This window comes from Delphinapterus leucas, chromosome 9 (genome assembly GCF_059928025.1).
Source record: "Delphinapterus leucas isolate spDelLeu-1000000601 "Yukka" chromosome 9, BTC_Dleu_Yukka2, whole genome shotgun sequence".
Classification (NCBI taxonomy): domain Eukaryota; kingdom Metazoa; phylum Chordata; class Mammalia; order Artiodactyla; family Monodontidae; genus Delphinapterus; species Delphinapterus leucas.
In genome coordinates, this window is record NC_143137.1 from 88,247,562 (window position 1) to 88,262,400 (window position 14,839).

The 14,839-nt window shown below is 47.7% G+C and overlaps 1 protein-coding gene across 12 annotated transcripts in view; it reads right to left on the reverse strand.

Annotated features, from left to right (window-relative positions):
* ATXN7L1 (ataxin 7 like 1) overlaps window positions 1–14,839 on the reverse strand; it is a 252,933-nt gene that overhangs the window by 144,013 nt on the left and 94,081 nt on the right. The gene's annotated exons all lie outside the window — the stretch shown is intronic.

Sequence of the window (14,839 nt, forward strand, 5' to 3'; positions counted from 1 at the left end):
ATGGAGTGGGGGGGGGTGCGGTCAGCAGTGTAATTAAACAGGAGCTATCTGACCAGAATTCCTATACCTTTGAATGCGGTATTTGATTAATCCTTTCCACAGGCACCATTATTCATGCCTTGATGGAATCTCATTTTATAGCCCTTAATACACGGACCCAATTTATCCGCATCACATTGTATTCTAATACTTGTCATCCAAGTTATTAGCTATCTCCTTCTCAGTGTAAAATCATCAGCAAGTTTGATTAGCTTATTCCCTGGGGATGCTGGGGAAGATAAGAAGAGACACAGTACAATATGACCACCAAGGGTTTGGCATCAAGAGCAGACAGCTAAGTGGAATCCACTTACAGAGCTGGGGGTGGCCACATAAACATCTGCCCCTCGGGAGAGGGTGTCTGTTTGGTACCCAGAAGCCACAGCCACCAAGGGTTGGCCGCGGTCATGCCTGGTGGCACCGAGCCATCGTCCTGGGTGGGATCACTTCAATAAAAAAGAGCGAGGCTTCTCTCTCTCCTGCTTCCTAACATCCCCTGCCCCCCAAATATCCTTCCTGAGAGGCACAGCTCAGAAGCCCCTCTTTATTCCAGGACATCACTGCAGCCTGAAATCCCTGTTCTTCCCCTACTGGGGACCTGGCAGGCAGAGAATCTAGAAGGAGACGCGCAGTGCTGTTTATCGCTCTCTCACCAGCACAGAGTTGGCTCTAAGCAGCCAGCCTCTTCTCCCTCTTCTCTGGAACCAAGCCTGAGCCCTGGGACTCAGACATGGCTTCAGTCCTTTCTAAAGCAAGAGAGAAGGGGCCCGCGTGACCCCTACAGGATGGTGGGCTCAAAGCCCTCAGAGAGTTTCCAATGCCTCTTCCCCTCCCCTACCACCCATCCTCAGCTCAATCAGGCAAAACTCCCACAGCCCGTTCTGGGGTCCTTTTAAAAGCTCCCACCGTTTTCCACCAAAGATCCTTTATTAATCACCCTTGTGTTCTTCTGAGCCCGGCAAGAGGAGGATGAAAGAGGCTCTCTCTTTGTGGTGGCACTCCTTCAGGAGGTGGAGCCTCACTGCCTTCCCCAAGACTATGGGCTGGACCTAGGGACTTGTTTCTAATGGACAGCATCAAGCAGAAGTGGCTGACAGTGTATCACCCCTGAAAAGACATCATAAATGGCCTTTGGACTCTCCCTCCTCTTCCTCAGATCGTTGGCTCTGGGGGCAGTGAACCGCTATGCTGTCAGCAGCCCTACGGGGAGGCCTAAGGTACTGAGAGCAAGGAACCGAGGCCTCCTGCCACCAGCCAGGTGAGCGGGCCACCTTGGAAGTGGGTCTTCAGGCGCCGGCCAAGCCTTCGGATGACAGCAGCCCTGGAAGACAGCTTGACTGCAACCTCACGAGAGACCCTGAGCAAGAACCACCCAGCTAAGCTGCTCCCACGTCTTGACAATAAATATTTATTGTTTCAAGTGGCTAAATGTTGGGGTCACTTGTTACGTAGCAGTATGTTACTAATACACTCTCACTACCTCAGAGGAAGGCCTTGATCCCCTCTCTCCCTTCAATTGCCTTTTCAGGTTCCATCTTGATCTCCTTTCTGTTCAGGGAGTCTGAGGTCCCTCTGGTACCCTCTACTGTCTGTCCCCGGCTTCTACTGTGGGTCCCCACAGTCTCAAGGGCTCTTTCCCGACCAGAGGGGGATGTAAGGGAGGAGCTCCCCTGTGGCCTGGGTTTGGAATTCTAGCTCCCTGCCTACGATCCAAAGTGACATCTGGCATTAGGAGAATGACTCTTTGCAGAGAGAGCCTTCCTCAGGCTATGCAATTCCCTCGTCTGTGAACTCGGTGGGGCTTAATGACTTTACTTAGGCCGACAGGCAGCAGGAAAAGACTTTGCAAAATAACCAAAATAACGTGTTCCCTTATGTATCATATGCGCCTCTCCTGTACCCTTTCTGCTCATCTGCAGCTTCTGCAAAAGGTCATGTCTCGTTTCAACTTTGCAGTTAAGTGCATCTGACACTAAGTGTGGATTCCAGAACTGGATGGAGATGTAATCTGGCTTAAATGTTGCAAGGTGCGCCCCGCTACCCCAGCCCGCTGGCTGTGTCCTGCCACAGTCATAAAGGAGGAGGAGATCCCATTCTCGCTTCTCTTGTAATCGTACAAGAGGCACGATGTAGTTTTTGGTAAAAAAATAATTCAGGCAGCTCTTCCATCTGATCAAACCCTACCAATTTTATATCTCAGTTCTACGGGGCAAGGTCAGACAGTTATAGATGTCAATATTTTGGAAGGCTTGGAAAAGTGGAGTGGCCCTCAAAGCAGTGGTTCTCAAAGTACAGTCCCTGGGGGAACAGAATCGCATCACCTGCTGGCTTGGTGGAAATGCAAGTTCTCGGGCCCGACCCCAGACCCACTGAGGCAGAAACTCTGGGGGTGGGACCCAGTCACCTGTATTTAAACGAACCCCTCCCACCACCCCAAAGGAACAATTCTGATGCACGGCTAAAGGCTGAATATCACTGACTTAAAGGATTAAGTGTCTAAATCATTCATTCATCCATTCATTCATAAGACGTTGACTGAGTGCCTACTATTTGCCAGACACTCTGGGGCGATGAAGCGGAACTGGAAGGAACTCCTTCCTCAAGGATTTCACGGTCCTCCCTTCCCTTGCTTTGTGACAAAGCGTGAGAAGAGAGGAGAACTCGAAGACACAGATTCAAGGAATGGAAACCACTCTTTACATGTAAAGAGTCTTTTCAATGGACAGGAGGCACACCAAAATTGTTTTTTTTTTCCAGGAATGATCATACTCTCAAAATAGTAACTTTTCTAAAGTAAGTAAATGTGTGGGTTTAATATATCATGTACAGCTGGCTCAGCCTTTTTAGCTTAAAAAAAAAAAAAAGATTATGTGATCCCACCATGAATGAAATGCAGAACTACCTTAAAGATTCACTTAGTTTTGTGCCTGTCTTTTAACGAACAAGCTATTCTGTTGTTTCACCATCTTCCGTGAAGTCACACTTCCTCCCCTCTTTTTCTGTAAGTAAGATGCCTTATTCAGCCTTAGAGCTAAGATGTATCATGCCTCCTATGACTGGACTCGATATCTCTACATTTGTTAACTCATTTGATCCTCCCCAACCTTATAAAGTAGATGCAGCAAACAGGCTATATAGGTGCAGAACAGAGGCTGGAAGAGGCAGGAACAGGAACCCAGACCCACCTTTTTTTTTTTTTTTTTTTTTGCGGTACGCGGGCCTCTCACTGCTGTGGCCTCTCCCGTTGCGGAGCGTAGGCTCCGGACGCGCAGGCTCAGTGGCCATGGCTCACGGGCCCAGCCGCTCCGCGGCATGTGGGATCCTCCCGGACCGGGGCACGAACCCGCGTCCCCTGCATCGGCAGACAGACTCTCAACCACTGCGCCACCAGGGAAGCCCCAGACCCATCTTTTAACCCCACGCGAATTATACTGTGCTGTAGTCGAAGCCCCACTGGGTCATTTTGCTGCTCATTAATTGGGGGAACATAAAAGGAAATATACCCTCCCCTAGAAGACCGCTAGTATGAACCACTGGCTAAAGCTCAATTGGGGGATTTATTTTTAAACATTAAAGTTCACGCTGCATTCCTCCATCAGTACCATGGGTCATGAGGAACTGGCCACCAACTCTTCCTGGTCACCGGCACTGGTTGCCTGTGTGAGAATATGCTCGATGCTCAGCAGATCTCGCTTTGAGAAGATGCTCCACATTTGTTCCTTTCTCAGGCCGCTTCAGTGACGTTCAAGGATTCACTGAAACACTATTGGGGCAGATAACTTTCCTGTGGTTATGCATGAAGTGGAGTTAATCCAGCCAAGCCTGGGCCCTCGGGATGATGGATGCCCAGTTAACCCAGCTGCTGCAGGGGTGGAAGGTATCACTGGTGGCCACAGAAGAAACCAAAGCTGTCTGGCTGGACCAGTAACACACTCAGCCCCTCGACACAAGCACAAGGCCTGCCCTGGCCAGCCAAGTTTATCCACCACACAGGCCTAGCGTTCATTTACGGGGGCGTCACATCACAGCTCACCCACAAGGCAACTAAGAGGCATCAGGAGACCGCTTCTGCCTGTTGCATTCTTGGGAATAACCTGGTGACTTTAGTTTTATGCAGCTGAGAAAATCTGAAGTCCACGTGGGCTGTGTAGAAAACCACACAGGTATCTTTCAAGCCACATACAGAGCATGCAACTTGAGGTGAACCCAAATACATCCTCCTTCACCATCGGCTTTCTGTAATCAAGGCTTTTTAGGACATCAAGTCCAACCCCTAGTTCTAATTCAGGGTTGTTGGCTTCTGCTGAGACACTGATTTGATTAGTGGCATTCCATGGAACTACAGACATGAGATGTTGAGCTTACCAGTGTTATGATTTATTTCAGGATTCTGAAATGGGGAACGCACCTATCGATGGCACGCTGGAGGCTGCGAGATTCTGAGACAGCATTTCACACATATAAATGGCACACGCGAGGAAACAATTTGCTTATGGTTACAATGCCGAAGCTGGGGACCATCCCATTGTGCTCTCCACCCTCACGGAGTGATGGCTCCACGGGAAACCGCTGGGATTAGATGATCCTGCATTTGGACACCCATAGGCCGCCTCATTTATCTACCTGTGACAGGGACAGTGCTGGAAGAGAATCAAAAGATGACAGATTGTTTCTGGTTTTGAAGGAGCTGTTCAGGCTGGGTGTGCTCCCAGGGGGAGCTCCATTCTGTTGTGAGGCCACATTTTGGCAAACACCAACCGGCAGATGATTGCCGTCTCCTTTCACCAGCGGATTTAAAGACACTTGCTCTGAAAGCCTGAAATCCAGCCATTCTGAAGATGTGTACAGCACAGAGCAGACCTGCCCACACACTGCTGTGAGGCAGGATGGCAGGCATTAGACAAGAGTTCCAGATGAGAGGGATTTTTTCCCCCATGTTGAGGCGGACAGATAACAGGGGAATGATTCTGTAGGATTCCACAGCAGAGATACCATATCAGCAAATGACTCCGGGAAAGACTGACTTGTGTAATATAAGGAGATAAAAATTCCTAGGACACTGGCCACTGGAATCTGCTTTTGTGGATACAGACCTCCCTCCACCCCAAGCTTCCAACTTCCCTGGGGGCAGGGAGAAGGCACACTGGAGCCTCAAGTTGGTTTCAAGACCCGAGCATAACCTGAGCCCTCCACCATGCCTCTCCCTACAGCCGCTGGTCCAGCCAAGGCTGGGCATCATTCTGGCTGTGACCCGTCTTCCTTCTTTCCAGCTGACGCTTCCTCTCTGGGAATTGACCATATAATTCATGGTTGATACACTCAGTCCTCTGGAGGTGAACGTTCCTCAGCCCATCCACTTCGCGTTTCCTCTCCGCCATGTGCCGGAATTCGCAAGGCTGGGGAAGTGCTTCGCTACGCTTACATATACAGATGCCAGGTGCCTATTCTAAGCATTGTGCTGGTATCTACTCATTTTATCCTCCTGACAGTCTTTGAGACAGGTACTAATATTATCCTCATTTTGTAGATGGGGAAACTGAGGCACAGAGAGATTGAGGCTTCGGCTGAAGGTCACCTAGCTGGTCAGTGGCAGAGCCACAGTCACGCCCAGACAGCTTGGCTTCAGGCTCTGGCTGGCGCTAACCCCTTGCTGCTACCTTTCCAACACAACCCGCCTTCAAACACAGCAGCTGAAGCCCACGTGGGTCCTGGTTAGGCCAGGCCTTTCTCCTTCCCAGGCCTCTGGATTCAGTGGATGCCCGGAGCTGGAGCACAGAGCCTGCAATGTGAAAAGACACAGGCTCATCTCCAATCCCCCTGACTGGTTTCAAAGTTCAGGCCAGACGTCCAAACGCTTATTCTGTGCTTGTTTGTTTTGAACATTCCACCATGATGCCCCCAGATGCTTCACAGACGGTCTCTCTGTTCTCCTTCCTTAGGCGAGCATCTGGACCCCTCCCCGCACACCTCCCACCTCTGGCAACACTCCTGCTGCCAGGGACTGATGTTCCCTGCCTCACCTCATTATACATTTCAGCTGAAAACTCCTATTTTCCACGTGGCAGCGAGGAGTATTTATAGCACAAGTCACATGCCAAGGTGTTCTCAAGTTTATCATTTGGAATAATAACCTTGGAGCACAGTCACATGCCCATTCCACAGATGGGTAAGGAGAGGTGGGAGGTCACAGCAAGGTTTCCAAGGAGTCCTAAACTGCCAGGTCTCTTGAGCCACTTCTATACAATCCTCTCTCCAGATTGCTTTCTCTCATCTTCCTGTTTAACAAACTTATCGAAGGCCTGGGAATGAGAGATGCTGTCAAGATCAAGTCGTACTGTATCTGTGTCTGCACTCCAGTTCCCAGAATACTAACGAGCAACTCTACGGTCCAGTGGCAGGAACATCAATGCTTAGCTTTCTGCCAAAACCCATTCTCATTAGTAGGCTTACATGCATGAAAGACATATGTGGAGTTTTCAGTCTGCACAATTCTCTCATCACCCGTTATAACTAATCAGAATGCTGAGCGGATTTATTCGCGTGCAGAACACAACCCACCGCCTTCAGCGTCTGCTGAAACGGCCGTACCTTCTTCTGATGGAATCTTCAGGCCAAGAAATAAAAGGTAGATCATAACCTTATAGGCAGACTGAATAACAGTCTTTCAGAGTCATCACTGTAAGACTGTTTTTCAAATAGTTATTAAAGAAAGCTCAGATCCCAGGTGAAAGAGATACGAGAGAGCCAGAGGATGTGTTCATTGCCCGGAGCCTGGAATTAGAAACTACAAAGGTTGCAAGTTTCATAAAGGTGAATTTGCCTCCAATCGTGGACACACTATTCGGTGGCTGCTGTGCATTTTTTTCACTGGGGTCTCTGTTCAGGGCAAATGCCCTGGGGTGAGAGTCAGGAGTCCTGAGGACTAGTCCCGGCTGTGCCCCTATCGGTTGTGTGACGTTAGGAAAGTCGCTAAACTTCTTTGAGCTCCCAAATCTGGGGGAGCCAGCCCCCAGCAGTCTACCTTACTGAGTTGTTACTCAAATCAAAATGAACACGCTATGAGAGAGCGCTTCGTAAAGACGCTGTAGATATTTCTAAAGATACATGATCACCCTCCAAAGGCGGTAGTGAGAACAGAAGTCTCTCATCTCTGTTTTCAAAGGAATCACCTTCTAGACATACTGCTGAGAAGTGGCATTTGGGAGTGCGACCGCGAAAGACCGTCTACGTCACAGGATTCGAAAGCAGGCAAGAGCTCACTGTTTCACTCGTTCACCATCTCTGCTTACGTTCACCCTTGAGTCCTTATCTCACCATCCAGTGCAATGCTTGGAGTACTTAACGAGCACCCAGTGGGTACTCATACATGTGAGACAAACCAAAGAATGCTAATCTAAAGATTTCAGTCCCTCTGGTGCAGAAAGGTCATCCATGGGAAAGAAACGGGGGGGATTTCTGGGAGCCTGAGTCTAGGGTAACCAGCCAACTTGGACTTGGATTTCTGGGACAAACTGCTCACTTGACCTGAGCATCATATTTGAATATCCATTCTGCCTCCTCCCAGCTGGCAGGGAATAAAGTATGTGAACTAAGGGAAGTCTGGTGGAAAGCATGTGTGTCTCTGAGTTCCCAAAGAGTTTATCCTTAGAGATTTATAGCCTGGGCATTTCCCCTCTCCTTTTGCCCCTATTAGTTTCAATTTCCCTAGCTGACACCATCTTTTCACTGTCAGGAATCCAACAGACTCACACCCCTTCTATTTTTCCTGCATCACATTATCACCTCTAAGATAGATCCCTGATCCCTGTTGGTGGCTTCCTGCCCCTAGCTAAATCTCCTACCTAACAGCTCAAGGCATTCGGTGCAAAACTGCAGCCTTCAGCAGGGCTTGGACCTGGAGCTGTCGGGCTTGCCCTGTGCAACATTCACCAGCAACACACGTGTGCTGCAGAATTGCCATCTGGATCAAGCACTGACTGGTGCACACAGCAGGGAAATGACATTTTGGGCCACTGAGGAGATGTGATCGGTGGGAATTTCCCCTTTAAAAACTTACAGCAAAAGCCTGCCTGAGACTATTCAGTATTCATAAGTGGAAAGCAGAGATGGCGTTTCTGTTCCGCCAAGAGCAATAGCTATTTGTCATAGCAAATGACTGAAATAGTTATACGTACAATGCTTTACTCAGTGCTGTAAATTACGGTGCACAGAAGATTAAACTTAAGCCTAATGCTACCCTTGAGCTTCAACAGCTGAGTCCTATAAATGGGTACCCGTTAACAAGAGAGAACCTTTTTCCTGGTTACTGTTTAAAAGTGTATCTCTATTAAAAGCTTGTCTTAGCCATAAATTACCAGGAAGCCTGCCCCTGGCCCCAGGCAGGCTCTTCCTCGGGGCACTGACTCACAGAGTCACATCTAAATGACACAGTGACAAGCCTGAGAGTCAAAGCATGTGCTGTGCTGACCTCCAGTGGGATGGAGGTAAGAGGGACTTCGCATGGGTCTGAAGGAGCACTTACTTCTGGCTCTGGGCCAGGAGAGGGGTGGGAGGGCTCTGCAGGGCCTTAAGGAGATCTTCAAAATTGAAATGATCCCGAACTCCATCAATCTAAAGAAAATGCTTCTTCTGGAATCTGCTGTTCCGTGAAGTATCAAGGAACCTTGACCTGGAGCCGAAGCCCCACTTTTTTTTTTTTTTTGCGGTACGCGGGCCTCTCACTGCTGTGGCCTCTCCCGCTGTGGAGCACAGGCTCCGGACGCGCAGGCTCAGTGGCCATGGCCCACGGGCCCAGCCACTCTGCGGCATGTGGGATCTTCCCGGACCGGGGCATGAACCCGTGTCCCCTGCATCGGCAGGCGGACTCTCAACCACTGCGCCACCAGGGAAGCCCCGAAGCCCCACTTTTAACGAACTACATTTTATTCTCCAAGCACTTGCTCCTCAAAGTGTGGTCCATGGACCAAAAGCACCAGCATCACCCGGGAGCATGTTAGAAACACAAACCTGCTGAATTCAAATCTGCATTTTAGCAAGAAACCCCCAGGGGGCTTATATGCACATTAAATTTGGGGCATCAAGGGATAAGTAAGCAGGTGTTAACAGGGAGGAACCCCTTGATTTTCACACTGGAAATCATTACAAGTGACAAACAGGATTTATGGGAACAGGTCCTAAGAGTGGGCTGTATGATTCTGAGCTCTCTTTTGTCCAATCCTACTTCAGAACATTTTCAGGAACTTGAAAGGTTTTTATGAGCTGGGAATGAATGTATTACTCTGAACTAGAGATATGACCCAAAACACCCCAGGGTGTAAAACAGAGTGAATTAGCAAAAAGTTCATGCTTTGTAAATCAATCATAATCCTCTTGGGAATCAGGAGGCTGAGAACCATGGCAATGTTTTGAGCCAGGATTTCAATTCTTTGTTGTAATTACCAGTTGACTTTAAGTGGGATATGTATGTAAAAATCTATGTTGTTTGAGAAGATAGAGATCCTGAACAACCGTATTCTTTATGAGAAAAAATTATTGTTCAGTATACATGTTAAAAACTTAATGCACTAAATAAATAGATAGATTTAAATAGATAGATAAAGAAATAAAATAAAATCTATTGTGGCCAAGCTAGCAGAGGGAAAAATGGCAATACAGTTAAGAAAACTGCTAATTTAAGGGAAGGCAGGAAAGGAGAACAAAAACAAATAAAATGCAAGGTACACAGAATGCAAATTAAAAGACAGAGATAAGTCCAAATATATAAAGTAATCACAATAAATGTAAATGGATAAAACTCACCTATTAAAAGACACTATCAGATTGGACTTTTAAAAAAGCCAGCTATATACTACTTACAAGAGAGACACCTAAAACAAAATGACACAGAAAGGTTGAAAATAAAAGATTGGAAAGAGATAAGGCAAATACACATTGACCAAAAGAAAATTAGGTGGCAATGTTAATCAGATAAAATAGGACATAAGGCAAAAGCATTAATAGGGACGAAGACTCCACCACTAAAATGACATGAGTCATAAACTTACATGTATCCAATAGCACAGCCTGAAAATGGTACTGCAAAAGGTGTTAGAATTTCAGGAGAGACTGACACACAACCATCATAGGAGACTTAAAACTCCTTCTCAGAAACTATAGACCAAGCAGACAAAAATGGTGAGGATAAATAGGATTTGAATAACAAAATAAACAATTAATATATGGAACCCTGCACATAAAAGAGAGATTATACAAGTTTTCTAATAACATGACACATTAAAAAGAAAAAAGCATGATCACAAAGGAGATATCCTAAGTTATAAAACAGGTAACATAACTTTCCCTGGCCATCTCAAATGAAACTAGAAATCAAAAATAAAACAAGAGTAAGGCCCCCCGTCACCACCCTTTACATTTGGAAACTAAAACTATGCTCCTTAATTACTAATTGGCAATGATGTGATTTTTTTTTTTTCTATGTGTGGCCTAGTTGCTATGGGACCAGGTTAATTTATATGACATTTGTCATGGGTATCACCAGAAACAGGAAACTCCCCAAGCCATTATAGCTTCATTATTTTGTACTTTGAACTAAATTCTAACCCAAAGGGAAGGTGAAGTACTTGACTCCAGGAAGAAAAGAAGGGGTGTGCGTGGGTTAACTACAACCTAGTCGTACAGCACCAGAAGCTGCGGTTGGCTCATTCCCCAGACTGTGCCCTATTCTATCACACTATACCCATCTCTTGCTGCTAGCCACTACTGGCTGGACGCAGAGACTGTCCTAGCAGTGCTCTAGTCACCTGGGAAAAGGTGCCATTCAACTGATGTGGCATCCTACAATCAGTAGGGTCCTGGAACCGAGCAAATTCTGTAGTTCACAGTTTACATGGGACCCTCTGTCTGCTTGTTCACAGGGCCAAGCACGTCTTAAAAATGATTGCGGAATGCTGCACAGGAGACACACAAGAAAAATATAGGTCCATGTGTCCCTGGGGTAGAAAGCAGGCCCCCTGAGAAATCCCCAGGACTGTGCTTCCAGTTCAACACAATTCCAGTGCTGGCTGAATAATGAAAGAGATATTAAAAAGAAAAACACCAAACAACCTAAAAAGAATAGAATGCAGGATGGGGTGATACTGATCAAATCGCATTGATGATAGGTCTGCAAGTTCTGTGGGCCAGCAGGGGCGGGGGAGATGGAGCAGAAAGAAAATAAAAGAGAGGACCAGAGCTCTTCTGCCTGTGCCACAGACACCTGTGGTGGTCAAAACAGCCCTGTGGTTCCCTGGCTCACAAACAAGCCACAGAGTTGGGGCAGCTCTCAGGGCACCACTCCCCCTGCCCTGGGCCTCCTCACTGGTCTCCCAGTCCTTCTCAAACATCACCAACACTGCCCCCCATCAAAGAGTATCCTAGGCAGAGGTGTGTCATCAGCACAGAGGCTTCCCACCAACTACCCCCTCGGGTGAGTGTCACAGTGGTAAGCACATGACACGGGCAGCTGAAAAAGTGGCACAAGAATTTTCAGAGCTGCTGTCCAGGTCCTTCCTCTTTCAACACTCCGGTGACTTAATTCATACGCACCTGGAGAGAGTACCGCCATCAGACGATGCCCTAGAGCTGACTGTCATGCAGGTCACTGAGTCAGGGGTCAGTCGGGGCTGGTGTTAATGGGACCTCACTGCTGGGGACTGGGCAGCAGGGATCCTGATGGGGGCGGCTTGTTTGAGAGGGATACCTACGGGGTGGGGACAGCCACTTAGCAAGACGAGTGGAAAATCGTAGCCACCCCACCAGGGAAGCCATACTCATCTGAGAAAAATGCATCTCTGGAGAAGCCTCAGGAATTTGAAGAAATAATTCCTGGGAGAGAAAAGTAAAGCATCTATGATGCTAATAAACAAGCAAGTAACAGGGTTAGTCAGAAACCAAGCCTTAGACAGAAATCCATAGTTCCAGTTTTGTAAAACAAACACCAGAGTTGCTTTCTCTGGAAAAAAAAATGATTATTCATTCCACGTGAAGTAAGATTCATCATAGTGAAATTGTTTACTTATTTTTTCATCATTTACTCCCCTCGATTTACATTTTCCCCTGGATGTATTTATTTCCCACGCATCTCCTACACAGCAATTCCCCAATGTGCACTCATTTTTCAGTAGTGCCTGGCCCCATGAAAGACCAAAGGAAAGGCCTTGGGCAAGCTCTTCACTACAGGACTTCCTCAATTCCAGTATGCCACCGATGGTAAGAGGCCACATCAACTTAACAGCATCTTTTCCAGAAGAGAAAAAAAAAACCCTGCCATAGTAAATATACACATGATATGGGAAGAAGCACTTGGACTTTAGAAACAATAGGGCTGGGAACCTTCTTTAGAGACTCCCTGACCCCACCCCCAGCCCCAAGGTGAGCCTCTACATGGTGCCTCATATGTGACACTTTGGGAGGGACCTCTCAGTGACCCCAGGCAAAGCACTCAGAATCAGCTCCCGGAGCGAATACTCCAGATGCTCTTCCAAAACGAAAATTGTGATGGTGGAGTGGCAGTTTGGATGGGAGTTGGGCTCTAGCATTAGGGCGCAAGGTGAAAAGGATGGATAATCAAGCCCACCCTTGAAAACCCTTCCACTCATAAAGTACGGTAGATATGGTTTGGGGATAGTGGGCTCTCTTCATGGCCAGTTTCTCCTTCAGGATTGGAAAAGAGCTTTGTTTCTCTGCTTGGACACCAGATGAAGGAGTGGGCTTGTATGTGGCACTGCAGTATTAACCCAAAAAAGTGCATTATTATTATTATCATCATGATCATCACCATCACCCAGTGCACACGGTTGAACTCTGAAATTCAGAGCGATGGGACTCCAAATCGAAAGAGGCGCATCTTTGTTTTTTACTGCAAGACCTCTGAGTGCTTTGATGGGCTAATAGCTGCCAAGAACCTCCAGAGGGTAATCTGGCATGTGGTCTTTCCCAAGCATGTGTGTGCCCCCAAACTCCAGCTCGCAGAGCACAGATGCACTACTATGGGGAGGGAACACTGCTTCGGAAACCCTGTTCTGCTCATTGCTTCGGATGGGGACAATGCCAATATGACCTTTTGAATCAGTGCTGGCAACATTCTTCGCTCGCATTTAAATAAAGCGATAGCTGTTCCCCTAATTTTTCTCGGTTGATACAGCTCCGAGGAATGGAAGGGAGCAGCCCATACAGCGAGGACAAGCCAGTGATGAGTCAGAAGCCGGGGGTCGTGTTACAGTGTCAGCCTTCCAGAACTCAGCTGTGGTCAGGGATCAAAGGAGCAGCCTCACCAGTGCTCAGTGAGGAAGGACAGTTCCCCTGCATCAACCTCTCCAACTGCACCTGAACACAGACAGTCATTCTCTTTGAAGGAGCAACATCTTCTAAACGAATGTCCTCGCTTACCCATGGAATGTGGCTTACTCACAACTGGGAAGCCAATTTCCTTCCATGCTCACTTTCTCCCTCCTTTCTTCCAAGATTCATTTTTTAAAAAGTGTATTGAGCACCAATTGTAGATCCAGCATTTATCGTGTTAACTCAGGGAACACAATGGTGAGCACGATGACAGGGCTCCTTGAAACTCCTAGTCTGGGTGGGGGGGTGTCTGTGCGTGAGCATGCGCATGCAACAGGGGTGGATAAGTAAACGAGCATTTGCGATGGCTGTCATATATGCGAATCTTGGTAAAGTGGGGAGTGCCAAAAGCACTTGAATTGGGGTCGGAAGAGTCCTTCTTTCTCCCTGTCTGTGCCCCAAGTCAGGAAATGTGCTCCAGGCTGGGACTCAGGGATGCAAAAGACACAGCCTCAGCGCTTGGGAGCTCAGTACCTAGTGCTCACAGGTGACTGCTGCAGTGATCGGTACCATAGGACGGGGGGGATGCAGGGGGCACAGGGACCAGCTGACAATTTAGTTGGGTGGTAGCTGAGCTCAACAGAAATGTAGAAAAACACTTAGGGTGTTGCTAGCCTAAAAAGAGGTCTATCAGTGATGTAAAAATGAAGTCATCTGTACTTGGGAAAAAAAATCCAAAGACATTAAAATGGCTATTGTCAAGGTCAACAGCAGCCTTTAGTGGCAACTAGCGACCTCTTCTCTTTTCTCCTCTCACTCAACCGCTTGGCATTTGACTGGCTCTACAAAACACTTTCTTCTCTTGGCTCCCATGTTGTCATCTTCTGCTGCTTTTCCTACCAGGTCACTGGCCATTCCCCTTCTAACTAACCCTAAATGTTGACCTCTCCCTTTTCCACCTCAATCCACCAGCAAATGTTGTCAGCTACATTTCCAAAACAGATCTCAAGTTTATCCTTTGTTATCCACCTTCACAGCTATACATCAGTCCCTATGAGGTCTCCCAGGCTCCAAGCAGCCAGAATGACCTTCTAAAAACACAAACCAGATGATGTCTTTCCCTCACACAGGGTCCTCCCGTGTCTTCTCACCACACCTGGAATGAAGCCCGAACTTTGGGCTCTACAGTAGTGGTCCCCCCCACCTCTCTGAAGCCCTCAAACACACCTCACCTGGTGTGCTCTACCTACAGCTCAATCACATTATTGTTTATCAATACATTGTCTAACCTACCAGAACACAGGCTTCAAGAAACCCACACTCTTTTTTTTTTGTGGTACGTGGGCCTTTCACGTGGCCTCTCCCGTTGCGGAGCACAGGCTCCGGAAGCACAGGCTCAGCGGCCATGGCTCACGGGCCCAGCCGCTCCGCAGCATGTGGGATCCTCCCAGACCGGGGCACGAACCCGTGTCCCCTGCATCGG